We start from the raw sequence: 26,898 nt of genomic DNA, 5'->3' as shown, positions 1-26,898 counted from the left end.
TGACTGCAGCTTCCATGGGTGTTGATTGTGGATCCAAGTAAAATGAAATCCTTGACAACTTCAATCTTTTCCCCATTTATCATGATGTGGCTCATTGGTCCAGTTGTGAGGATTTTTGTTTTCTTTATGTTGAGGTGTAATCCATACTGAAGGCTGTGCTCTTTGATCTTCATTAGTATATGCTTCAATTCCTCTTCACTTTCAGCAAGCGAGGTTGTGTCATCTGCATAACGCAGGTTGTTAATGAGTCTTCCTCCAATCCTGATGCCCAGTTCTTCTTCATATAGTCCAGCTTCTTGGATTATTTTCTCAGCATACAGATTGAATAGGTATGGTGAAAGGAATAGGTATGGTGAAACCATCAGTTCCGGATCACATGCTACCTCTTGAAATGGCTGAAAGTCGACTAATTCTTTTTTGGTATAGTGACTCTATGTATTTCCTTCCATCTTCTTTTGGTACTTCCTATGTCATTTAATGGAAACCCTGGTGGCGTAGTGGTTAATAAGTGCTATGGCTGCTAACCTAAAAGTCGGCAGTTCAAATCTGCCAGGTACTCCCTGGAAACTCTGTGGGGCAGTTCTACTCTGTCCCATAGGGTAGCTATGAGTCGGAATCGACTCGACGGCAACGGGTTTGATTTGGTTTTTTTTATGTCATTTAATGTTTTCCCCATAGAATCCTTCACTATTGCAACTTGAGGCTTGAATTTTTTATTCAGTTCTTTCAAAGTGAGAAACACCAAGCACTTTCTTTCCTTTTGGTTTTCTATCTCCAGCTCTTTGCACATGTCATTGTAAATACTTTGTCTTCTCAAGCTGCCCTTCGAAATCTTCAGTTCTTTTACGTCAACATTTCTTCCTTTTGCTTTAGCTGCTCAAATATAGAGAGCAAGTTTCAGAGTCTCCTCTGACATCCATTTTTGTCTTTTCTTTCTTTCCTGTCTTTTCAGTCACCTCTTGCTTTCTTTATGTATGATGTCCTTGATGCCATTCCACAACTCACATGATCCTTGTTCATTAGCGTTCAATGGTCAAATCTATTCTCGAGATGGTCTCTAAATTCAGGTAAGATATACTCGAGGTCATACTTTGGCTCTCATGGACTTGCTCTGATTTTCTTCAGTTTCAACTTGAACTTGCATATGAGCAATTGATGGTCCATTCCACAGTCGGCCCTTGGCCTTGTTCTCACTGATGATATTGAGCTTTTCCATTGTCTCTTTGCACTGATGTAGTCTAATTGATTCCTGTGTATTCCGTCTGGCAAAGCCGACATGTATAGTCGCCATTTAAGTAGGTGAAAAAAGGTATTTGCAATGAAGAAGTCATTGGTCTTGCAAAATTCTATCGTTTGACCTCCAGCATTTTTTCTATCACCAAGGCCATATTTTCCAACTACCGATCCTTCTTCTTTGTCTCCATCTTCCGCATTCCAATCACCAGTAATTATCAATGCATCCTGATTGCGTGTTCGATCAATTTAGACTGCAGAAGCTGATAAGAATCTTCAACTTCTTCATTTTAGCCTTAGCAGTTGGTGCATAAATTTGAATAATAGTCATATTAACCGGTCTTCCTTATGGATATTAACCTGTCACTGACAGCGTCGTACTTCAGCATAGATCTTGAAATGATCTTTTTGACAATGAATGAAACACCATTCCTCTTCAAGGTGTCATTTCCGGCATAGCAAACTATATGATTGTCCAATTCAAAATGGCCAATACCAGTCCTATTTAAAAAAAAAAAAAGATGGATTGACATAGTGGCTACAACAATGGACTCAAGCATAGCAACAATTGTGAGGATGGTGCAGGACCAGGCAATGTTTCGTTCTATTGTGCATAGGGTTGCTATGAATCAGAACTGACTCGACAGCACCTAACAACATTACTTCCACCACCCATTTGTCAGTTTCTCATAACATGATGGTTCGCACGTTGCCGTGATGCTGGAAGCTATGCCACCGGTATTTCAAATACCAACAGAGTTACACTTCCTAGACAGGTTTTGGTGGAGCTTCCAGACTAAGACAGGCTGGAAAGAAAGGCCTGGCAATATACTTTACTTCTGAAAATTAACCTATAAAAACCTCATAGATCACAACAGAATATTGCCCAAAACAGTGCTGGAAGATGAGCCCCCTAGGCTGGAAAGCACTTAAGATACACAACGGTCGCACCAGTGGACTTGAGTATACCAGTGATGTTAAAATGGCACAGGCCCAGGCAACATTTCCTTCCCTTGTACATTGCATCATCATGAATCGGAACCGACTTGACAGCAACTAGCAACGGCATGGTTTGGACCTGTACCAAACACTTCACATGCGTAGTCTCAATTAATCTCTACCACCTCCCAGGAGGGAGGCATTATAATCCCACTTTACAGATTTGAAAACTGAGACTTGAAAAAGTTGTATGCTCTGGATCGTTCAGCTGTGAGTAGCAGTGCTGAGATTCAGTCCGAGTCTACTTTCCTGTGAAGCATCTGCTTTAATTCACCGCTGGAGTGTTTCACTGCTCACGGGGCCTGAATGGAGCAGGCACACGTGCAGGCTGGCAGCGTCTACACACAACAGATATTTGAATGAATTGATAGGCCCCCTGGGAGGACAGTTACCTGACCCATGCCTAGATCAAAACCATTATGCGTTTGTTTTATTGGCCAGGCTTGAGAAGCTAAATGTTCCTGTTTGAAATCACCTGAATTGCTAATCCTCCAAGTTCAAGCTTGATCATCCGCTGCCTGCCGCTGGCTCTGACGTACCCATGATCTGAGGATAATTATGTCCTAAAGCCCGCACAATGCTGGAGAGCATCTGGGTTCCTGGTTGAGACATCCCTGTCCCAGACCTGACCCTCACCCCATCCAAGCTGCATCCCTATCGTGCCGCCCACTGGATATCCCTGAAATGCAAAGTGGCTTCTCCCTGGCAATTTGCCCGTTTCGCTTTAGTCTCACTTGCTAATGGCATCTGGCAGCTTTGCACTGAAAGCCCGGTGCCACTCTGTCATCTTAGCTCTTTGTCTGCACTTCCGGTTTGGGCGTTGACATGCAGCTGGGAACAGTCAGCCATTTCCCGAAACACTATTGTGTGTTTAAGAAGACAAACTTAAGTCTTTTTAACTAAGCTTTATCATTCAATATGGAAGCCAAAAGCATACCCACTTTACCTCACTTCACCCCACAGATGTGTCCCTGAGATGGGGGGGTGGGGGAGGCTTCATAACAATATGGTAGAGTTTGTACTTTTCTAAGTACCTTTCCATCCACAATGTCTTGAAAATAAGCAGGGGAGGCAGGAAGCAACATTAGACAGGTGGACAAACTGAGGCCCAATCCCTATGGTTAAATAATTGGTAAGTAGTCTCTTGGGCCAGGCCACATTCTATTTTGTCACATGTCTCCCATTCACAAGACAGAGAAAACTCTTGATTATTTAAACAAATCATGAGCAAAGACGACATCTCACTTCCAGGATGACCCATAGTCTTCCAGCCATCGGATCTTTCATTTGGAGAAATGCACTAAGTTCCTTCATGCCGCCGGGCCTTTGCACTTGCTCTTCCTGCTATCTGGAATGCTCCTCCTTGCAGTATTCCTCCTGCAAGTTTCAGCTCCTAAGTCACAGCCTCAGGGAAGCACCTCCCCACCCATACACTCTCATAGAACCCTCCAGTTCTCCAAACATTTGTCACAACTGAAATTTACTGATTCATGTGATTATACGTTTAATAGCATCTTTCCTGGAAGACCAAGGGCAAGAACCAAAGACATCTTGCTCATTCCTGATCTTCAATACCTACTCCCATGCCTGGTGTATGGTAGGCTCAATACTATCAAACGAATGAATGAAGCTCATCATCCCTATAAATCCCCTCCCCAGGGAGAGCCATCCCTTCCTCCATACCGCACTCTTATTCTCAACCACTTTGTTGATAACTAGAAGATAATTAAGGTGACAGGACACTTCAAAAAAAAATCGAGACACGTGATACATGGTCCAGGCACTGAAAAAATCCTTGAAATTGGGACCCACAGAAAACGTTGTGACACAGAAGGGTTGTATTTTATCACATATTTACTTGGGTTATAATCATGCTTTGTTTGTCTCCTCTTTCAGTCCATGAGCCGCTTGAGAACAGTGACCCTGTCTTACCCCTCTCTGTCTGCAGGACATAGCACAGACTACAAATGTTTGTGGAATGAATGACTAAACACTCTCCATAATTAAGAAAACACTTTGCAATGCCAGCGAACATTGCCCAACAAATCGTCTTGGTAAGATTGGAGAGACCACTAGGAAGCATTTTGAATGAAGAATTTTCTACTCTATTTTCCATGAAAACTTTCTTATAACCAAACCAGTGTGGGACCGTGACATGCTATTTGCCATTCTGAGCAGTCCTGAGGCATGTTAGCATGTTAAACCCAGAACTCACACCATAAGTAGAAACATGCACCCTCCAAGGACTTAGCCATTATCCCTGGCCAAAACTGTTCCTGATATTTAGGAATAACCCCAGCGGCCAAAAGTAGAAGCAACCCAGGGTCTTGGGAACAGAAGAACGTTTCCAAGTCAGACTGATCTGCCTCTTCAAGGGCCTCTAGCCCAGTGATGCTCAGACTTTATTTAGCATAGAATCACCTGGTGGAAGGAGAAAGTCTTATTAATATGCACATTCTAATTCTCTAGGTCTAACGTAGAGTCTGGGGTTTTGCATTTCCAACAAGCTTCCAGGTGATGCTTACACTGCTGGTCCACGGACCATATTTTGAGTAGCAAGAATCTAGAGGCTATTGCTTAACTTACCCAAAGCATCAATGTCCTCACCTGTAAGATGGGGTTGATAACCAGGTTGATCTACCTGGAAAGGCTGCTGAGACACTGAATTGTGGTCAAATGCAAACAATACCCTGATGCCTTCTCCCTCTACTTTGGTGGGGTGAGAGTTCAGGGGTTTTAATTCTGGAAAAGAAACTTTGGGGGCCTTGATTTCCTTACCTGTCTTCCAGAGCGGTGAATTTAGTCTCAAGATCCTGTGCTGTAGGCAACTGGTTTCCCTCCTGGAAACCTCAAGTCTCAGAAATTACCAAGGAGTCTTCTTTGGGTGGGTGGCTTAATTCCATTCAGATCCCACCAGCCACAGCAGGTCTTAACCATTTTACACTCAGTATTAGCTGTTGCCTACTCTACACCATGACAAACAAATGAACAGATAAGCAAGTGGAAAAACTCGTAAATGAGCAATCAGACTTGGTTCAAAGCTTAATATTTCGTGTGCATGGTGTTCCCAAGGCTGAGGCTTTGCACTGTGTTTGCATTGTGAGGAGGAGCAAAGCAGGGACGTGATTGCGAATGAAGCTTTGAGAGAACATTAGACTCCTTGGCCAGGCATTCAGGACATCTATGATATGACCTTCCCCTGATTCTTCAGCCTCTGCTCTCACCACATCCCCCTCCTACCATGCTCAGTTCAACTGTACTTGTTTCCTCCCTAAACAATCTGTTCTCTCTCCCCAAGGCCTTTGCACACACCACTCCCTCCACTTAGAATGCTCTTCACCACCTGTCCAGGATATATACATGTGATCACCTTTCAGACTGGCATTGTTCCAGGACAACTTGACCTATAAAACCTTTCCTGAATGCCCCAGGTGAGATGGCCTCTCCCTGCTCTGGTCTGCTCCACTATGTTGTTGTAATGGTTAGCTGCCATCAAGTTGATCCCATCTCATGGTGACCCCATGTGTGCAGAGTAGAACTGCTCCATGGAGTTTTCAAGCCTGCGACCTTTCAGAAGCAGGTCACCAGGCCTGTCTTCTTCCAAGGCGCCTCTGGGTAGCTTTCGAACTGCCAACCTTTCATCTAGTATGGCCCCTCCATAACCTTACAGGTGTCTGCCATAGCTTATATTTACTTTTAAGTTGTTTATATGTCTGTTTTCTGCTCCTAGACTGGAATTCCTGAAGCAGGACCCATGTCCTGTTTATCTGTATGTGCAGAGGCCACATTTTTATCTTAGCTCTTTATCTTAATTTGTTGAATGAATGAATGAATCTTTGTGACAACACTACACTAGTGCCTAACTCTATCACTACCCCGATCACACTAAATTGCAGTATTTTGCCGATTTGTCTATTTCCCCATTAGACGGTGAGCTTCCTGAAGACGGGTCCTGGGCCTTACATCTTCCGCATTTGTCAATGCTTAATAAATGTTTGTCTAACAAACGAATTGCTTTGGACTGAAGGCAGATAAGGTTCCTTCAGAAAACAAAGGTAGATGCACGATGATACAGATTTTAAAGGGCTGTCAAGTCCATGTGTTGATTTACGGAGCAGATAATATGGCACAGTGCCAACACTCCCGGCCCTCCCAAATCGGTTTCTGCAATTATGTGTACCCAGGGCAGGGCGCAGCTGTTCGTGAAACGCGACGCAGGAGAGGTCTCCCTCGGTTTGCTCAAAGGTCTTCAAGATATTTTTAGTCAACAAACAACCATGTGTCACTCATCAGACAGCCCATTAAACCAAATTGCACAACTTGTTAGACAGTTTCCCATATTCATTGTGAAGGCTTAGAACGTGACTTCAGTCAGCCATGTGCTGAGCCCACCCAGAGCCAGAGATGATAGACGTACAGGCTTGAAAACACTACCCCACAGCTTCACTGACTACCTATGGGCGGTGCAAATGGTTAAGCTCTTGGCTACTAGCTGAAAAGTTGGTGGTTCAAACCCACCCGGAGGTACTTTAGAAGAAAGTCTTGGCTATCTACTTTGGAGGGGCCGCAACTTTGAAAATCCTATGAAGCGGTTCTACTCTGACACATGGGGTTACCATGAGTCAGAATCAACTTGACAAGGCCTGTTTTTTTTTTTTTTTGTTTTGCTTTTTGTGACTGTCAATCTCAGGGCTTTCAGGTAGGTCAGGGGAGGCCTCAGGGAGGAGGGATACGGGGTAAGACAAGAGAGGTCTTGATGGATGAGTGGAAGGTACCTGGGGCGTGGGAGGTTGGGGCTGCTCTGTGAAATGCACATTACCCCACCATCAGGAACTTCCTCCTCAGCCCCATTTATATTTTTAGTATATATTTTACTTAAGGTGCCAAGCACTCTTCTAGATCAAATGACATGTTAGCTCAGGCTATTGACTCCCTCCCTGAATTCCCCTACCCACACCCTACCAAGAAATTCCTTTCTGGCTTAATTCAGTTACAGTCAGAATCCATTGCTTACAGTCAAAGAATTTTAACTGATACAATAGATCTTATCATCCCCATTTTACAGATGAGAGAACTGAGGCCCAAGAGCAGATACGTGCCTTGCCCCGGATCACACGTCTAATAAGTGATGGAATCAAAACTTTAATCAGGTCTTCTACCCCTCATCTACATGCCACAACACCCTCAATAACAGACATTTGGGAAGAAAGTATCAGGGAGAACATTCCTCTAGCAGAAAAGAAATGTCTGGAGGACCCAGAAGGAAAGCACCAACCCCACTCATCCAGGTTCAACACAGAACCCTAAGCAACCTGGACAGAGACACCCTCAGGGGTTAAAAACCCCAAAGTTCTGTACTGGGAACTAAACCTTCAGACAACGAGGCCCAGAATCCATAAAGAAGGAACCACAAAACTGGAGGACAGGGTCCGTTTTTGTTTTGGTTTTGTTTTAAGAAATATTTGTGACAGCTTTATATAATTTTCAAGGTTAATGGTATCGGGATTCACAATAATGAAAGTCTCGTTTATCTACATATTAGTGTCCTGAAGCTAGCTTCATTTACATAATCATATATTGCATTTCAACTGTCCTTAGCAGCTTGTTCCACATTTGATGGAAACGTAAACAGTAATTTTATTTGGGCTCAATTGCATACATACTGCGTTTACGGAGCACCAAAAAATAACATTTTAATCTCACCAGCAAGTTGGGCTTATTACAGCAAAATAAGAATATTGGTTAAAACACCAAGTCAGTTCCCCAAATGCCTTTGAAGGCTCCAGCCATGGTTGCAACTTTGCCCGGTCGGTTTGAATTGTATTTGCTCAAAGCAGGAAGAAGCTAAGTTCTTGGGATGAATGTGTCCTTTAGACTCCAAGGTGTAAGTAGCCAGGGGGCCCCAGGATCCAAGGCGGTGAGGTGGGTGGGGAAGGTTCACCCATGTACGAGGATGGCTCTGTAACTGCCATGGAGGATACCGGAAGGATCCAGAAGTGGGAGGAAACCTGTTCATTATTTTGACACAAGACAGGATGAGCCACCATAAAGAGTCAGTTCAGACAGAAGTGAGCACAAGCCTCGACCCCACCACCCCAACCTCGTCTCCAAGCTTCTTCCCCCCTTGAAGTTAATTCACCTTTTGTGTTCCCAATCTCCTTCTGATCGCTCACTCCTTCTGCGATGCCAGGCTGTGAGCTAGGTGGAATGAACCAGTTGTTTCAGGGTAGAACTGAGCTCCACAGGGTCTTTAATGGCTGATTTTTCTGAAGTAGATCACCAGGCCTTTCTTCCGAGGCACCTCTAGGTAGACTCAAACCTCCAACCTTAGGGTCAGCAGCCAAGCATGTTAACCATTTGCACCACCCAGGGACTCTAGATACAATGAAGAACCCCACCACTCACCAATTTGTACATATTTTATTTCCTGCCTGTGAGGGCAGGTCCAAATCTCAACATGTCTGGGGTCCCACATATCTAAGGAGCAATGACGAACCCCACATGTGCTAAGATCTGGCCCTGCCCTCACAGGCAGGAAATAAAGCGTGCACAAATTGCTGCATGACAATGACCAAATGCTCTGTGACCTGGACCAGGATCCAGAAGTGGGAGGAAACCTGTTCATTATTTTGACAGGTTTGCTGGACCAGGCTCACCTTGACGTGGACACTGAGGCTCAGAGGGGTGAAGCCACTTGCTCAAGTTATAAGGCCAATGGCAGAGTCAAGACGCAAGTCAGGAGAGGCGGCAGAAAGTCTTAAATGTTCACGAGAAATGTTGCACGTAGGTCTCCAGGGAACCAAAGGGAAAAGCAAGTTGGAAGTGTGGCCAGGTGGGGAGCCGCTGTGGATGTCTCCACAACATTGTCCTTCGCCACTGCCATGCAGAGAACAAGAGCCCACACGTCAGTACCTGCAGCTCCCAACTCTGCCCAGGGCTTCTGCGCTGCTCTCACCAATAGGTGTTAAAAGCTAATGTGAGAACGGCACACCTCTCCGGCAAACCTTCAGAGCAGCTCGGCTTTCACCATCCCTGGGCTCCGGGGCAGCAGAAATGTCCTCACTAGTCAAGGCTCTGTCTGACGCCACGTTCTGCACATGGCAGGTCACACATGTATGATCCGTAGCCGAGAGCAGATGGAGAATGGTCAGATCAGGTTGTCCCTGGATAGGGTCCTAAACTGGCGTCTGTCTCCAGGGTGTGGAAGTCGTGGGGAAGACATGAGATTTCTGCAGATGCAGGGCAGGTGGGTGGGGAGGAGTGGCATATTTGTTTCCGGTGACTCTTGGCAGCACATCAAGCCCTGTAGAAAATTCTGGGGCATGACAGTTCTCTGTAGACGGGACAGAAGACAGGGGAACGCACTGTAGCCAATTTTCAGGATGGAGTGAACCCACACAGCTCCCAGCCCTGCCACATGTTTGTTGCGTCGATCCAACATTTCGAAGCTTTCACAGCACTTTTGTGACATGTAGACACCTAGGACAAAGATGCCTTTTTAAGACAGGGGTCTGAAAGGCAGTCTATCTCAAACCTGTATCTCCAGGGGAGCTCCGCTCCCCTCCAAAAAAATCTCAACCCGTTGCCCAGCCAGTAGATTTCAACTCATGGCGACCCCATGTGTGTCAGCGTATAAATGCTCCATAGGGTCTTCTTGCTGTACAAACCCACCCAGTGGTACCATGGAAGAAAAAGCCTGGTAAGCTGCTTTCGTTAAGATTACAGCCAACCAGGAAGGCTTCCTGAAGGAGGTCTCAGGATCTGGCCAAATGAAAGGGTTAGGCAGGGCAGAGAGGGTGGTAAAGGGATTTCATACTAAGAGCTCTGCTTGAGAAAATAATACAAACAGCTAACCGTATTGAGGGCTTCCAACATGCCAGGCTCCGAATGTTTCACCATATTAACTATTCCTCACAACTGTTGTGTTAGGCAGAATAATGCCCCCCAAACACACACAAAGATGTCCGTGTCCCAAGTCCCAGAACCTGTAAGTGACACCTTACATGGCAAAGGCCATTTTACAGATGTAATTAGGCTAAGGATCTTCAGGTGGGATTATTCTGGGTAACCTGGGTGGGCCCAATGTTAATTACAGGGTCCTTATAAGTGAAAGAGGGAGGCAAGAGTCAAAGTCAGGGAGAGACTGGAAGGTACTACACTGATGGATTGGAAGATGGAGGAGAGGCCACAAGCCAAGGAATGCAGGCGGCCTTTACAAGCTGGAAAAGAAAAAGAAGTAGATTCTTCCCTGGAGCCTCCCCTGACAGCCCTGCCGATACCTCGATTTCAGCCCAGTGGGACCCATTTTGGACTTTGACCTCCAGAACTATAAGATAATAAATTTGTAATGTTAAAAAAAAAAAAAAAGATTACAGCCAAGAAAACCCTATAAAGCAGTTTTACTCTGCACACATAGGGTCGCCATGAGGCAGAATCGACTCAACAGCAACTAACAACAACAACCTTTACAGAGGATCTTCAGAAAAGCCACTCGGCGGTTTCAAACCAGCAACCTTTAGGGTAGCTGCTGATTGCAAACTGCCTGCCCCACTCCAGACCCTCTGAATCTCCGCTTGGTTAACAAGCCTCCCAGGTGTCTGTGGGAGGCCCTAGGTAAGAAAAGAGCACTTTCTCTCCTACAGCCTACCCAGGGCCCAGCACCCCAGACCCCGACCAAATTCCTAGTCCCCTGGGTCCTTGATGTATCTGCAATACCTTCCAAGAGTTGTTTTAACTCCTGACTTTAAGATGAGAGCAGGAAGAATGTAAGGAGAGCACTATGTTGTAATGCACTCTGTAGAACGTACAGACAAATGTTTGTTGAATGAATGAAGATACAGGGCACCCAGTGATTTCTGACCTCTAGTTAGCTCCCTCGTTGGTAATGGCCCTAACTGGGCAGCTAAGGAGATATCCTCCAATTTGAAGTCTGAAAATTCCTGCATGAACCACCTTGTTCTTGTTCCAAACCTTGAGCCGAAACATCTGCTTCTTGGTCCTGGGCCCCTCGACCCTGAGTATTTGCACACCTGCTGCTTGGGGCAGGTTCTGAAGACCTCCTGGTCACTGTCAGGTGGCTTTGGGCAAGTTTAGTTCTTCTGCATCAGTCTGTGTTCTCTCTGGCACAATCAACATCCTCCTGGGTGCCATGGTCCAAGACTGGGACATCTTCACCCTCAGGGCAAATTGGAAAAATGAAGGCTGTAAACTTCATGTGTGACTCCATTACATGCCCCACCAGCAATAACTCAGAGCTGCTGTTAAGGTAGTGAGCTCCCTGTTACTGGAGATAACCAAGCAGAAGTCAATCTACAACATGCCAGGAAGGTTGTCACCAACAGCCATCAACTAAGCCGTCGGACCTCTTGACCACTGAAGTCCTCCCGAGTCCAAATGTGTCTGATTCTGTGAGTCTCAAATGTGTCGACTCGCACCACTGCTTCGTGAAAAACATCCATGTCCTACCCACACAGCTTCACGATACTCAGGAAGGTTTTGCACAAAGTGAGGAAATATAATTTAAATATCTCCTAAGTGTCAGAACGATGAGAGAGAAAAAAAAACAAATTAATCAACAAAGAATGCCTTTTCAATGATTTTCCAGCCAGCTGTGTCTGTCACCAAACCACAGGTGAGATACTAATAATATTCAGCTGGATCCAACTGCATTAAAGTTTAAATATGGCCTAGTTTTCTTAATAAATGTATGTAGTATATTTCCTAGTATGGCCCTTTAATGAATGTGAACTTTTTAATAAGACACTTATGAGAATAAAGCAAAGGCATAAAATGAGGGTGGAGTCACAGCTGAATGGCAGACAGGATGAGCCAAGGGTCCGGGTTTGCAGGCAGGAAAGCCAGCTTCCTTGGGTAACCTAGCAACACGGATGCAGCAGGAGGGGTCTTAAGAGAAAAGACTATTGGCAAAACAGTGGAATAAAGTCATTTCCCCCTTTTTAGCCTAATTTGAAGCTCCGAGGTTGTGGGAGCTTGCTCCAGCTTTGCATAAAAACCAATTCTCACTCATGGTGACCCCATGTGTAACAGAGTAGAACCACCCCCATAGAATTTTTTTGGCTGTAATCTTTACAGAAGCAGATTGCCAGGCCTTTCTTCCACATTGTCACTGGGTGGGTCAGTAGTCAAGCCCTTTACCATTTGGCCAGATGAAAGGGTTGGTCAGGGCTGAGTGCATGGTAAAGGTGTTTCATACTGACAGTTCTGCTTGAGAAAGTAACAGTCAACATGTATTGAGGGCTTCCTACACGCCAAGCTCCAAAAGTTTTACCATATTAACTACTTCTCACAGCTGTGGTAGTAGGCACAATAATGCCCTCCAAACACACATGAAGAGGTCCACATGTGTTTGCTTTAACCTTTGGGTTCGTAGTCAAGCCCTTAACCATTCACCCCATTCAAAGCCGTATGGAGTACAGTTCTACTCTGCAACATGTGCGGTCACCATGAGTTGTTGTTAGGTTGTTGTTAGGTGCCGTCAAGTCGGTTCCGACTCATAGCAACCCTATGCACAACAGAACGAAACACCGCCCGGTCCTGCGCCATCCTTACAATCGTTGTTATGCTTGAGCTCATTGTTGCAGCCACTGTGTCAATCCACCTTCTTGAGGGTCTTCCTCTTTTCTGCTGACCCTCTACTCTGCTAAGCATGATGTCCTTCTCCAGGGACTGATCCCTCCTGACAACATGTCCAAAGTATGTAAGAGGCAGTCTCGCCATCCTTGCCTCTAAGGAGCATTCTGGCCACACTTCTTCCAAGACAGATTTGTTCGTTCTTTTGGCAGTCCATGGTATACTCAGCATTCTTTGGCAACACCACAATTCAAAGGCGTCAACTCTTCTTTGGTCTTCCTTATTCATTGTCCAGTTTTCACATGCATATGATGGAATTGAAAATACCATGGCTTTTTTTTTTTTTTTTTTTTTTGGGTCAGGCTCACCTTAGTCTTCAGGGTGACATCTTTGCTCTTCAACATTTTGCAGAGGTCCTTTGCAGCAGATTTACCCAATGCAATGCGTCTCTTGATTTCTTGACTGCTGCTTCCATGGCCGTTCATTGTGTATCCAAGTAAAATGAAATCCTTGACAACTTCAATCTTTTCTCTGTTTATCATAATGTTGCTCATTGGTCCAGTTGTAAGGATTTTTGTTTTCTTTATGTTGAGGTGCAATCCATACTGAAGGCTGTGGCCTCTGATCTTCATTAGTAAGTGCTTCAAGTCCTCTTCACTTTCAGCAAGCAAGGTTGTGTCATCTGCATAACACAGGTTGTTAATGAGGCTTCCTCCAATCCTGATGCCCCGTTCTTCTTCATGTAGTCCAGCTTCTTGGATTATTTGTTCAGCATACAGATTAAATAGATATGGTGAAAGAATACAACCCTGAGGAACACCTTTCCTGACTTTAAACCAATCAGTATCCCCTTGTTCTGTTCGAACAACTGTCTCTTGATCCATGTAAAGGTTCCTCATGAGTACAATTAAGTGTTCCGGAATTCCCATTCTTCGCAGTGTTATCCATAGTTTGTTATGATCCACACAGTCAAATGCCTTTGCATAGTCAATAAAACACAGGTAAACATCCTTCTGGTATTCTCTGCTTTCAGCCAGGATCCATCTGACATCAGCAATGATATCCCTGGTTCCATGTCCTCTTCTGAAACCAGCCTGAATTTCTGCCAGTTCTCTGTTGATATACTGCTACAGCTGTTTTTGAATGATCTTCAGCAAAATTTTGCGTGTGTGTGATATTAACAATATTGTTCTACAATTTCCACATTCGGTTGGATCACCTTTTTTGGGAATAGGCATAAATATGGATCTCTTCCAGTCAGTTGGCCAGGAAGTGTCTTCCATATTTCTTGGCACAGACGAGTGAGCACCTCCAGCACTGCCTCTGTTTTTTGAAACATCTCAACTGACACTCCATCAATTCCTGAAGCCTTGTTTTTCGCCAATGCCTTCAGAGCAGCTTGGACTTCTTCCTTCAGTACCATCGGTTCCTGATCATATGCCACCTCTTGAAATGGTTGAATATCAACTAATTCTTTTTGGTATAATGACCCTGTGTATTCCTTCCACCTTCTTTTGATGCTTCCTGCATCATTTAATATTTTCCCCATGGAATCCTTTACTATTGCAAATCGAGGCTTGAATTTTTTCTTCACTTCTTTCAACTTGAGAAACGCCAAGCGAGTTGAGAGGGATCAACTCGACAGCAACTGGCTTGGGGTTTTTTCATTGCAGAAGAAGAACCAATCTGCTGACCGAGTCCATCACAGTCAGGACGAGCTGGGTCCCAGAGGCAGAGGTGCTGACCTCCAGCTGCCCACCAGCCTCATCACTCCCCCATACCCCATATCTTGTCTTTCTCAAACTCAAGGCATCTTTCCAAGCTCCCATGCTTTTGCATGTGCTTTTCCCTCTGCTCCTTCTCTACTTATCCACCTCAGTCATGCTCCATGCCCAGATTCAGAAATCACTTCCTCCATGCTGTCTTTCATGACTTCTTGTGTGATGTCGAACAGTCTCTCCTTTGAGCCATGGAGCCTCCAAACCCTGTGCCCTGTTCACCACTCCTTCACCTCATCCTTCCCTCTGCAATGTTTCTCTGCCTCCCTGTTGGCATCTCCTACTAGATTGGAAGCTCTTTGAAGGGAACGACCAAGTCGTAGACATCGCTGTATCCCAGTGTGGGTTCCAATCAATGCTTGTGGAAGGAAGGCAAAGGCAGAGGTGATACCACCTGACAAAGCCATTGACTGGCATGTTCTGGCAACAATATCTCCTTGGAAAGCCCACACTGGGATGGGGATTTAGAAAGACATGACCAAACAATCCTGCAATTTTCTAAAATTTCCAGAGATTTGGATATTATGCTCATAATAATGACCATTGTATACTATGCTTCTGATAATGAGAGGCATGGCCATTTCCACTAGGATCTGGACTTGCACTGTGGAGTCAGGCAGAACAAGGCTCCCAGCCCAGTCACCTTGCTGAATTATCTTAGGCAAGTTACACAACCTCTCTGAGTCTCAGCTTCCTCAATCAAAATGTAGAGATGACAATAACTCCTCAGTAGGGTTGTTGAAAGGTTGTAATGAAATTAAATAAGTGAAAGTTCCTGGTGACAAGATTTGCAATAAATGTTAACACTTTCCCCTCCTAGCACAACTATCGGCTGTAAGATTTTAGACACGTGGTACCTCAGTCTTCCCATCCATAGAATAGGCAGGCATGCTCTCATCTTCTTATTTTATTGCTCATGGATCAAGCTTATGTAAAAATATTTAATATTTAGAACAGACTTCATTTGTTCAAAGTGCCATGGAAGGGTAAAATTGTCATCCCATTCTTAAACAATGCAGGAATTACCACCTGTCAATTCTAAGAGGATTAAGAGATTGTCGCCTATTAAGGACATGCTACTCGCTCATGCAAGTTCAAGATGAAGTTCAAGAAAATTAGAACAGGTCCACAAGAACCAAAATATGAACTTCAGTATATCCCATCTGAATTTAGAGACCATCTCAAGAATAGATTTGAAGCATTGAACACTAGTGATAAGAAACCAGACAAGTTGTAGAATAACATCAAGGACATCATACCTGAAGAAAGCAAGAGGTCATTAAAAAAACAGGAAAGGAAGAAAAGACCAAAATGGATGTCAGGAAAGGCTCTCAGAATAACTCTTGAATGTAGAGTACCTAAAGCGAAAGGAAGAAATGATGAAGTAAAAGGGCTGAAAAGAAGATTTCAGAGGACAGCTCAAGAAGACAAAGTATTATCATGAGAAGTGTAAAGACCTGGAGATAGAAACCAAAAGGGAAGAACATGCTCAATATTTCTCAAGCTAAAAGAAATTAAGAAAAAATTCAAACCTTGAGTTGCAATACTGAAGGATTCTCCGTGAGGAATAGTAAACAACACAGGAAGCATCAAAAGAAGATGGAAGGAATACACAGAGTCACTATACCAAAAAGAATTGGTCAATGTTCAACCATTTCCGGGAGTAGCATATGATCAGGAACCAATGGTACTGAAAGGAAGAAGTCCAAGCTGCACTGAAGACATTTGTGAAAAACAAGGCTCCAGTAATTGACAGAATACCAACTGAGATGTTTCAATAAAAGCCTGCAGCCCTGGAAGTGCCCAGTTGTCTATGCCAAGAAATTTGGAAAACAGCTACCTGGCCAACCAACTGGAAGAGATCCATATTTATGCCTATTTCCAAGAAAAGTAAGCCAATCTAAGGAGTAAATTATCTAACTATATCATTAATATCACACTCAAGTAAAATTTTGCTGAAGATCATTCAAAAGCAACCGCAGCAGTATATCAATAGAGAACTGCCAGAAATTCAAGCCGGATTCAGAAGAGGATGTGAAACGAGGGCTATCATTGCTGATGCCAGATGGATCCTGGCTGAAAGCAGAGAATACCAGAAGGATCTTTACCTGTGTTTGATTGACTATGCAAAGGCATTCGACTGTGTGGATCATAACAAATTATGGATAACATTGTGAAGAATGGGAACTCCAGAACATTTAAATGTGCTCATGAGGAAATTGTACATAGATCAAGTGGCCATCATTCAAACAGAACAAGAGGATACTGCGTGGTTTAAAGTCAACAAAGGTGTGCATCAGGGTTGCATCTTTTTACCCTATGTATTCAATCTGTATGCTGAGCAAATAATCCCAGATGCTGGAAAATATGAAGTAATAACGGGGTATCAGGATTGAAGGAAGATTCATTAACAACCTATGATATGCAGATGACACAACCTTGCTTGCTGAAAGTGAAGAGGACTTGAAGCACTTCATGGTGAAGGTCAGAGACCACAGCCTTCAGTATGGATTACACCTCAATATAAAGAAAACAAAAATTCTCACAACTGGACCAACAAGCAACACCAGGATAAATGGAGAAAATATTGAAGTTGTCAACAATTTCATTTTACTTGGATCCACAATCAATGCCCATAGAAGCAGCAGTCAAGAAGTCAAATGATGCATTGCATTGGGCAAATCTGCTGCAAAAGATCTTTCTCAAGTATTAAAAAGCAAAGGTATCATATTAAGGACTAAGGTACACCTGACCCAAGCCATGGTGTTTTCAACTGCTTCATACGCACATGAAAGCTGAACAATGAATAAGGAAGACAAGAAGAATTGATGCCTTTGAATTATGGTGTTGGCGAAGAATATCGAATATACATGGATTGCCAGAAGAACAAACCAATCTGTCTTGGAAGAAGTACAGCCAGAATGCTCCTTAAAAGCAAAGATGGCGAGACTATGCCTCACATACTTTGGACATGTTATCAGGAAGGACCAGTCCCTGGAGAAGGACATCATGCTTGGGAAAGTAGAGGGTCAGTGAAAAGAAGAAGACCCTCATGAGATGGACTGACACAGTGGCTGCAACAATGGGCTTAAGCATAACAATGATTGTGAGGAAGGTGCAGGACTGGTCAGTATTTTCTTCTGCTGTACACAGGGTTGCTATGAGTCGGAACCGACTCAATGGCACCTGACAACAACAATCAGCAGAGAAAGGCATTGCACATGGAAGAAGCATATCGCCTGTGTGAGGGAAGAGAGGATTGCTCTCTGCTGCTCAGTGTTCCCCCAGCTTCATGTGCTCCTCGGGGAATGTGCTGGGAGAGCGTCTCAAGGAATTCTGGACACCACATTTTAAGACAGGTACCACAATCTACATTTTACTGTTGAGAAACTGAGGATCAGTAAGCTCACTTAAAAAATATGCTGAGTCCACAGTACAGGAGAGGTCAGCACAACTGGACTAAACCAAAAGCAAAGAAGTTTTCTGAATAAACTTAATGCTTTGAAGGCCAGTGTACAGGGGCAGCGGTCGGGGGACCATGGTTTCAGGGGACATCTAAATCAATTGGCGTAATAAAATCTATTATGAAAAAATTCTGCATCCCACTCTAAAGAGTGGCATCTGGGGTCTTAAACGCTAGCAAGCAGCCATCTAAGATGCATAAATTGGTCTCAATCCACCTGGATCAAAGAAGAATGAAGAACACAAAGGACACAAGGTAATTATGAGCCCAAGAGACAGAAAGGGTCACATAAACCAGAGACTACATTAGCCTGAGCCCAGAAGAACTAGATGGTGCCCGGTTATAACCAATGGCTGCCCTGATGGGGAATACAACACAGAACCCCTGAGGGAGCAGGAGAGCAGTGGGACGCAGACCTCAAATTCTCATAAAAAGACCAGACGTAGTGGTCTGACTGAGACTAGAAGGACCCCAGAGGTCATGGTCCACAGACCTTCTGTTAGCCCAAGACAGGAACCATTCCCAAAGCCAACACTTCAGACAGGGATTGGACTGGAGTATGCAATAGAACATGATACTGGTGAAGTGTTAGCTTCTTGGATTAAGTAGGCACATGAAACTATGTTGGCCTCTCCTGTCTGGAGGGGAGATGAGAGAGCAGAGAGGGTCAGAAGCTGGCTGAATGGACATGAAAATAGAGTGTAGGGAAGGAGTGTGCTGTCTTATTAGGGGGAGAGCAACTAGGAGTATAAAGCAGGGAGTATATAAATTTTTGTACGAGAGGCTGACTTGCTTTATAAACTTTCAGTTAAAGCACATTATAAATTTTTTTTTTTAAAAGTATTCCGAGTCCAGATTCAGTGTCTTCTGCCTGTTATCATCCAAGACGCTGCAGAAGGGATTGTTGCATTGTAGACAAGGGGGAGCCAGGTGACCACTAAGTTGTGCTCCAGGTGTGAGACTCCTCAGTGCTTCCAAAAGGGTAACCAAGGGTAAGAATTCCTGGAACATGCAGCCCTCTCCTCTTTCCAGAAGGGGGGGAATTGTGACTATAAGAATCATAACAGAACTCAAGATTGGAGTCATGAGATCCTTCTAGAATCATCTGCAATGATGTAAAATGATCTATTTTCATCCACATAGAAAATAAAAACACTATGAAGTTATGCCACAGGGATTTCAAATACCACCAGGGCCACCCATGGTGGACAGGTTTCAGAAGACCTTCCAGATTAAGACAGACTAGGAAGAAAGTCTTGGCAATCTACTTCTGAAAATTAGCCAATAAAACCCTTATGGACCACAACAGGACATTGTCCTACTTGCTTGCTTTGCATACATCATCAGAAGAGGTCGATCGCTAGAGGAGGGCATCATGTTTGGTAAGTAGAGGGCCAGTGGAGGGTGTTGGAGACCCTCAATGAGATGGATCACCACAGTAACAATAACTTGAGCGTGCTGGAAGTTACGAGGATGACACAGGACCAGGAAACACGTTGTTCTGTTGTACATAAGTTCACCATGAGTCACTGCCAACTCAGTGGCAACTAACAACACGAGCTTGTACTCTTGGGAGACAAGTCTCAGGGTCTCCCAAGGTTAGAGTAGGGTGACGGTGTGTCCCAGACTGCCTAGGACAGTCCCTGCTTACATAACTGTCCCAAAATAGTGATCAGTCACACTCCCGTTCACTGTCAAAGTATCTCGATTTATACGGCCACCCCAGCTCTGTGGTTCTCAACCCTGGCTACAGATTAGGATCACATGGGGAGCTTTTTGAACATCACGATTGAATCAAAATCCGTATGGGTGAGATCCAGGCATTGGTGATTTTTTTAAGCTTTCCCAGTGATTCTAACGTGCAGCCAAGGCTGAAGGGCCACTGTTCCAGGTGGAAGGCACAACCCTTACCGAGAAGTCAAGGTGGATCAAGTCTGCGGACAGCAGTTGGCAGATGGGACCCCAGTTAGCCCTGGGCCACCCTGCCCACCAGGGCCTAGGGAAGCCAACCGTGACACAGCTGTGCCTCGCTGTTTTTTCACCTGCTTGTATTGACTTACCTGCCTGCTTCTAGAAAGGATCAGAGGCTCCGCAGCACTGGGTGCCAGCTCAGTAGTGAGCAGGTAATTAGGGCTCATCTTGCTCCCAAAGAGGCAGTGAGAGAAGTCACCTGTTTCACCTTGAAGTGAAGAAGGAGAACCTGGAGAGCCAAATTCTTCCACACATTTCAGAGAGGTTCTGCCGGAGAGCTCCACAGAGGAGCGTGGAGTCAGGCTGCTGCCACAGACAAGCCCCAGGGCCCAGGGTGCAGATGTGCCCTGTGTGGAGTCTCTGGAACGGGTTGTCTCCAAGTGTCGCATTTATCCTAATTAAGGCTGAGAGGAACGTCTCTGGCCTCTCATCGCTCGCCAGGGAGTCTTGAGAAGAGAGGAGCCTGCCATCAACTTGTCCCAGCCACAGAGAGCAGAGTCCGCCCCCAGGCATCCCCCCTGGGTTTTGAATCATTTTCACAGCTCTCGCATTCATACTTCTGCCTGAAAAGCTTTTCCAAGAGCAGAAATTAAAGATGCAGGTTGGAGAGAAATCTGCTCTTTCTAATGCAAGGCAGTGAATATCACTAGAGGTAGGCTGGTGGTGCAGACAGTTAACACGCTCAGCTGTTAACCAAAAAGTTGATGGCTCAAGTCTACCCAGAGGCGCCTTGCAAGAAAGGCCTGGTGATCCCCTTCCAAAAAATCAGCCATGAAAATCCTATGGAGCACAGTTCTACTCTGACACACATGGGGTCACCTTGAGTGAGAATGGACTCGACAGAAACTGGTAGACTTGGAGAGTGTTTATAGCTCCCAGATACATTCCAATTACTTAATTCATCACACATCAGTGTTTTCCAAGATGTGTTCCTGAGAAACACGCCAATGTTATATTATCGTTCCTGTCATGTGCCATCAAGTCCACCCCGACTCATAGTGACCCTCCCTGTGGGACAGAGTAGAACTTCCCCCACAGGGTTTCCAAGCCTGTGATCTTTACAGGAGCAGATTGTCAGGTCTTTTCCCCTGCAGATCCACTGGTGGATTCGAACCATTGACCTTTCAGTTAGCAGCCAAGTGCTTAAACATTGCATCACCAGGTCTCCTCCAATGATATATTAGGAGGATCTATTTCGTGAAATATTGTTTGGAAAGCTGCAAAATATTTGGGAAACCTTTGTCATCTGTGGATTTAGCATTCACATTTCTGAATCATGAGTAAGTTTGAAAGACAGTGCCAAATTGTCCCCTATATGAGCTGTAACAATTTACACTACCATCGGCAGTACCACGCTCACACACAGATAACACACACATCTCACTGTCTTGGCGTTTTCAAACTGGATGACCTTTGCTAGTCTGAAGAATGGAAATATTTTTCTCCCCCATAACTCCCATCCCTGAAGTTTGTGTGGGACATTGAAACACGCCGCCAAGTTGATCTTGTGTTTAAGAAAGTGTAACCCCTAAATCAGGGTACTCATAGCCAGAGTGATCCTTTCACTGTGCAAGAAGTTAAAGCTCAAAGAGAGGGCGAGACTTGTCCAAGGTCAACAACAAGTTGGCTACTGAGCCAAAACCGGAGTCCAAGTACACTCACTCCCAGCCCAGTGCTCCCCCCAGCAACCCGCCCTGGCTCCCAAACCACCTGTCTTCCACTTCCTTCAGGGGAGGCTCCTGGTGAAAACTCTGCCTTTTAATTCTGCCCAGGATGAAGAGAGAAGAGGTTGACTTTGTACTGTCATCAGATATTAAGCTTGATTTTCCCAGCTACTGACATCCAAATTGCCAGTGAGCTAGAGAAAGCCCCAGCGGAGCCTGTTGGCTGTGCTGATAGAATCGGGGCCTACAGCTGGGAAGGAGGGACAGCACCCCCTCAACTGCAGGAGGGGATGGGCATCCAGGGCCCCACAGAGCCCAGTGACCACCAGCAACCCAGAGACAGGGTACCAGCTGATAAAGACAGATGAGGGTCAGGGTCCTCCATTAAAATTTTAAACCGTGGGCACTCGACGACCACACATACTTGAAATGCCATCCCTGGGAATTAGAAGCCAAGAGGCTGTTAAGGTTATTGTGTGGAGTTGCCAAAAATTGAGGACATAATGCATCATTTGTCCTCTGGAAAATTTTTGAAAGCAAAGCTCTCATGACATGAAACACGCTATGCAAATGGAGGCAGGAACTAAAGCAAACTTCTCACCAGTTTTCCTGAGAGTAACAACAAAGTCTCCCCATTATTTTAGAGGGTTTCTGACTCATGGCAACCCCATGTGACAGAGTAGACCTGCCTCATGGGTTTTTTTAGATTGTAATCTTTACCGGAGCAGGTCGCTAGGCCTTCCTCCCGCGGAGCCACTGGGTGGGTTCACATCATCAACCTTTTAGTTAGCAGCCAAGCACTTTACCTTTGCCCTAACAGGGCAGAGTTAGAAAAATCTCAGGAGTTAGAAAAGTGGGCTCTGGAGTTAGAAAAATCTGGATTCGGTTTCTAGCTTTAAAGATTTTTTTCTCTAGTCAAGTCCTATAATCTCTCTGAAACTTTGTTGTCCTGAGGTTAAGAATGCCTTCCTCAACCAGCACAACTTGTACAAGGCAAGGTCGTGGAAGCTCCATAGATACATCCAAACTCCCTGAGGGACCAGATTGCTGGGCTGAGGGCTGTGGGAACCATGATCTCAGGGAATATCCAGCTCAGTTGGCATAACATAGTTTATAAAGAAAATGTTCTACATTCTACCTTGATGAGCAGTGTCTGGGGACTTAAAAGCCTGTAAGCTGCTATCTAAGATACTCCACTGGTCTCACCCTCTCAGGAGCAAGGGAGAATGAAGAAAACTAAACATACAAGGGAAAGATTAGTCCAAAGAACTAATGGACCACATCTACCACAGCCTCCACCAGACTGAGTGCAGTACAGCTAGATGGTGCCGGGCTACCACCACTGGACTGCTCTGACAGAGATCACAATACAGGGTCCAGGCCAGAGCTGGAGAAAAACAGAGAACAAAATTCTAACTCACAAAAAATGACCAGACTTACTGGCCTGATACAGACTGGAGAAACACCAAGAGTATGGCTTCCGGGCACCCTTTTAATTCAGTAATGAAGTCACTCTGAGGTTCACCCTTCAGCCAAAAATTAGACAGGCCCATAAAACAAAGTGAGACTAAAGGGGCAGGCACAATGTCCCTGGGGCAAGGACTAGAAGGCAGGAGGGGGAGGAAAGCTGGTAATAGGGAAGCCAAGGTCGAGAACGGAGAGTGTTGACGTGTTGTTGAGTTGTGGACCAATGTTATAAAACAATATGTATACTAACTATTTAAGGAGAAACTAGTTTGTTCTGTAAACCTTCATCTAAAGTAAAATAAAAAAAAAAGATAGAAACCAAAAAAAATTTAAAAAGCTGAAATAAGAATCAAAAACTTCTTCATACACATGTCCTCCCTAAAGAAGCTCCAGGCCCAGACTGTTTGACAACTGAACTCTGAAAGTATAGATTATCTCTGTTATTCAGGTTGTTGCAGAAATGGAAAATAAGGAATGCTGCCCAGCCTACTTTACAAATTTAACTTTGTTTTTAAAAACAGATAAAGACAGTACACAAAAATTATGGGTTACTATCATTGTGAACATTGGTATACCACCCAAATAAAATATTAGCAACTTGAATCCAATACACATATGAAAAATTGATGCAGAATACAACTATTGGTCTCTACTCATCTGGAGCAAAAGAGAAACAAGGAAATCAAAGACTCAAAGAAGAAACTAGTCTTCAGGACTAACAGCTAATACCTCAAATCACGGCCTCACCTACCCTGAGACCAGAAGACCTACATGGTGCCCAACTACAACTACCACCATTCTGATCGGGGGACACAATAGAGGACCCTGATAGAACAGGAGAAAAATGTAAAGCAAACTCAAATTCTTAAAAAGCCCAGACTTACTGCACCAGTTGAGACTAGAGGAACCCCCAAGACTATTACCCTGAAATAATCTTTAAACTTTGAACTGCAACTACTCCTGGAGGTCACCTGTCATGGACTGAATTGTGTCCCCCAAAAACATATGTCAACTTGGTGAGGCCATGATTCCCAGTATTGTGTGGTTGTCCTCCATTTTGTGATTGTAATTTTATCTTAAAGAGGATTAGGGTGGGATTGTAACACCCTTACTAAGGTCCTATCCCTGATCCAATGTAAAGGGAGTTTCCCTGGAGTGTGGCCTGCACCACCTTTTATCTGACAAGAGATAAAAAGAAAGGAAAGCAAGCAGAGAGTGGGGACTTCATACCACCAAGAAAGCAGTACCTGGAGCAGAGCGCATCATTTGAACCCAGAGTTCCTGCATGAAGAAGCTCCTAGTCCAGGGGGAGATTGATGAGAAGGACCTTCCTCCAGAACCAACAGAGAGAGAAAGCCTTCTCCTGGAGCAGACACCCTGAATTTTGACTTCTAGACTAGTAGATGCTGAGAAAATAGATTTCTCTTTGTTTAAAAAAAAAAAAAAAAAAAGAATGCCTTCCTCAATCAAGGGATTGATTGCCTTAAGGACTAAATGCAGTGTGTTATGAAGTTCCTGGGATAGTACCTCCCCGCAATAGGGACTCAAAACCTGGTAATGCCTTCTCTCTTTTTAGAGCTTGAAATGGACTTTATGTTTTACTTATTTCAATGCCTTAATTTTTCATATGAGGAAACTGAGTCCCAGATGTGGAAGTGACAAGTTGGAGTCAAATCCAAGACAAGTCTTGTGATTCTCTGGCAATGGCCTGTCCCTACATCAAGGAACATCTCCTCTCTCATATCTTCATCTTTCTTTTCCTCATAGCTCAACATCTCTGAAATATTGGGTATGAGGTACGAGAGGGGATGGGGAGACAAGTGGGCCATGGGTCACTGTGGCATCCTAGATATCCTTGCTTTCTAGGGCAAGCCTGATATCTAATCCTACCAAGAAAGCAATCCCTGTGTGACCTCCCCCAAGAAATCTGAGTCCCTTGAGGATAGAATAGGCACAGGAGGGAGACAGAGAGGAGGGCAGAGAGAGAAACTCCTAGAATAGCAAAACCCCGAGGGATTAGATGTGAGATAAAGGAGATTTGCTTTGACTCTATGTATTTTCAAACAATTACAGAAAGGGAGAAACCACAAACAGCTATGGCTGAAACTGTGGAACCAACGAGGGAAATAAAGAAGGCTGTGAACCACGACACGCAAAGTAGTAGAAGAATCTGTGGGAACTGACACCACACATGAGCCACAGGGCACAGAACCCCAGCCAGGTAGCAACAACAGGATGATGAAGGTGTCATCTCAAGCTGAGCTACAGCAAAGTGCTCATGCTTTTGTTTCTTCCTGTCATCTCTCTTGATGGAAATTTCTGACCTTCACATTGCCAAATACAAATAGAATGTAAATAGCTATTGTCATCCACTTTTCTGCATATCTGGGGTGTTTCTGACAGATGTGGATCAAAAGTTAGTTATCCCACATGTGTGGGGCACATACTAGACTCTTCCGGGGAGGGTCCTTGGTATCGAGGAACGTGCATTGTACCTGGAACGCAGAGATGGGATTTGGAGCAAGATTGTGCATGAAAACGAAATAGAGATGGCACCTAGAAACTCATGGTATGAGGGAAAAGAGAGAGAACCTAGGGTGTTTCAGCCCAATTCTCCAATATTACAAATGCAGACACTGAGTGGACCAGAGAGGAGGAGGGACTTGCCCAAGGTCACACAGATAGTGTGTGATAACAAGGACTAGAGCCAGCCCTTCTGCTCAGTGCCCTGGGTGCATCATGCTACACTCAGCTTCTTCTTGTTGATGACTGGAAGGAACAGAAAAGAAGGCTTCATATCTTCTTGTGCAGGTAAGACCCTCTTCCCGGGATCTGAGCAAGTTCCCCTGGGGCCCAGACCAAACCCCGAAGGATCAGAAAGAGAACCAGAGCCTGCATCCAGGCCTGGCCTTGCCATCACTGTGCACATAACTCTGGGCCACTCATTCCACCTCTGCTGGTCTCTCTTTCTGTAGCTGAACACCAAGGAGTTCACCACTTGGCCATTATAACCACAATATGGGCAGTATAATAATAATAATAATAAATGTGACTGTTTAATAGAGTACTGCCCACCACATTGTCCAATCCAAGGAATGCCATCCATACTGGACTCTAGAGTTTACTGTGTGTCAGACACTGCCCTCAGTGCTTGTACTTGCATGTCTTTCCACCCCTATCACAGCCCTATGAGCTAGTGCTACCTTTACCCTCATTCTACAGGTGAAGCAGCTGAGGCCCAGAGAGGCCAAATAGCTTCCCCAAGACCATGCCACCACTAAAGAGCAGCCCATACTCAAACCCCGTCTCACTCTACCACATGCCCATTGCTGTTGACAAACCCCTAACCTTCTCCCTCACATCATCTCATCCATTCATCACCATGACCCCCATGGGTACTTATTATTAACCCCATTGCACCACTAAGGAAGCTAAGCTCGGAAAGACTAAGTCACTTGCTCAAGAACACAAAACTAATACCAGACAAATTTGGATTCAGGAATCCATCAGTGAGAGCCTGAGTCCTTGTTGGGACCCATCTGCCGATCTGCTGATTCCAACGGGTTCCGATGCTGTGGCTTACATTTAGCTGCAGGTGGGGAGGGTAGATGCATAGGTCAGTGAAGGTGGAAGTCTGGAGGTGAGTATAGGATCTGAGGAGCCTGAGCTGACCAAAGGAAATAAGGATTGGGGACCCTGGTTCTCAACTGCCTCGTGTTTGTGGCAGGCATGG

Source organism: Loxodonta africana, chromosome 21, assembly GCF_030014295.1.
Source record: "Loxodonta africana isolate mLoxAfr1 chromosome 21, mLoxAfr1.hap2, whole genome shotgun sequence".
Taxonomy (NCBI): Eukaryota; Metazoa; Chordata; class Mammalia; order Proboscidea; family Elephantidae; genus Loxodonta; species Loxodonta africana.
The sequence above is the reverse complement of the archived record's forward strand: the minus strand, read 5'-3'. Positions refer to the sequence as shown.